Source organism: Mauremys reevesii, unplaced genomic scaffold (genome assembly GCF_016161935.1).
Source record: "Mauremys reevesii isolate NIE-2019 unplaced genomic scaffold, ASM1616193v1 Contig161, whole genome shotgun sequence".
NCBI lineage: Eukaryota > Metazoa > Chordata > Testudines > Geoemydidae > Mauremys > Mauremys reevesii.
In genome coordinates this window covers 82,571-83,851 of record NW_024100784.1, presented here as the reverse complement: position 1 = coordinate 83,851, position 1,281 = coordinate 82,571, and the positions used below count along the sequence as shown (strand labels likewise).

General features: G+C 52.5%; 1 non-coding gene across 1 annotated transcript; it reads left to right on the top strand.

Annotated features, from left to right (window-relative positions):
- The first annotated feature begins 473 nt into the window (after window positions 1-473).
- On the top strand, window positions 474-546 carry TRNAK-CUU. Its single transcript has one exon. It is a non-coding gene; the product is annotated as a tRNA-Lys (tRNA).
- Window positions 547-1,281: the final 735 nt, after the last annotated feature.

The window sequence follows — 1,281 nt, the reverse complement described above, 5'->3', positions numbered from 1 at the left end:
AGAGGCCAGGGCAAGAGGAGGAGAGGACCATGCCTATGTGTGGCCAGCAGACAGCCACAGGGCCAGCCTGCTCCCTGCTGTGCTGAACCCCACTGAAGGCCACCCACAGACCGGCATGCAGGGCGGCTGCTGATGTTTCTCAGGTCATCTGCTGAGGGGCCGAGACTCTCTGGGCACAAGAAATTAAGTTCCCAGCGACAAGTGAGACTTAACTGTATGGAGCCAGGTGCAGGGCTTTGGCAGGGAGGCTCGGGCATTGGGGATTGAGGTGCAGCGGATGGACCGGCTGTCTAGGCACAGAGATTTAGTCTCCCTGAGGAGGAGGAGGAATCCTGCTGACAGGCAGTGGCTGTGCAGAAAAAGAGGAGGGGTTCCTGGGACTTTTTTTGCCTCTCTTTTGCCTGCCTGCTCGCTCTTGCCTGCACACTGGGATAATCACTCTTGTGGTGAATGGTGAAGATGTTTCCTAACAAGCCCAGGTAGCTCAGTTGGTAGAGCATCAGGCTCTTAATCTGAGGGTCCAGGGTTCAAGCCCCTGTCTGGGTGCTCAGCTTTTAAGTTGCCTTGTGTGCCAGGAGCCAAACGCTGTTCACAGCCACACAGGGATTCCCAGAAGCTGTGGCCATTTCCTGGAAAGGTTCCTTTCCTTAGCAATCAGGAGAGAGGCCACATCCACAGAAGCAGGCCTAGAACATGCAGTCTCTGGGTGGCAGGAAGTGCTGTGGGGCCAGGTGCTGAGAAAGCCCAGAGGGGGAGCAGCAGAGGTGGGGGGAAGGGAGAGAGAGAAGCAATGAGAACAGAGCACAAGTGTAAAGGGGGCATCTGGTCTGGCTATTGTGGCAAACTTCCTGGTTTATACATGACCCTGGTGGAATTGGCCTGTGGAAGGATCTGAGTCCCCACCCCCTTACCCAGAGGCTGCCTGACCTCGAGGACTGTTAGGATACAGAGATTCAGGCCTGTCTGCAAAGGCCTGTACTTTAAGAATTTAGGTGTATTTTTATCACTTAGCTAGTTATAAAGATATAAAAGAGAGAATAAAAAATCACTGTCTGTCTGTGTAATGGCCTTCTCTTACTGTGACAGTCTGAGGCCTGGTTCTTCGGCTAAGCAGCAAAGGCAGCCATAAGCTGGGAAGTGTATGGTCACATTCACACATTCCCAACTAGTCACATTGAAATAAGGTGCTATTGGGCTGTGAGGAATACAATCCTGTCCTGATATTCCATCACCTCCAGAGAAAGGGAAACTTAGTTTGGTAGCATCCTGTCTGGCAAGAAC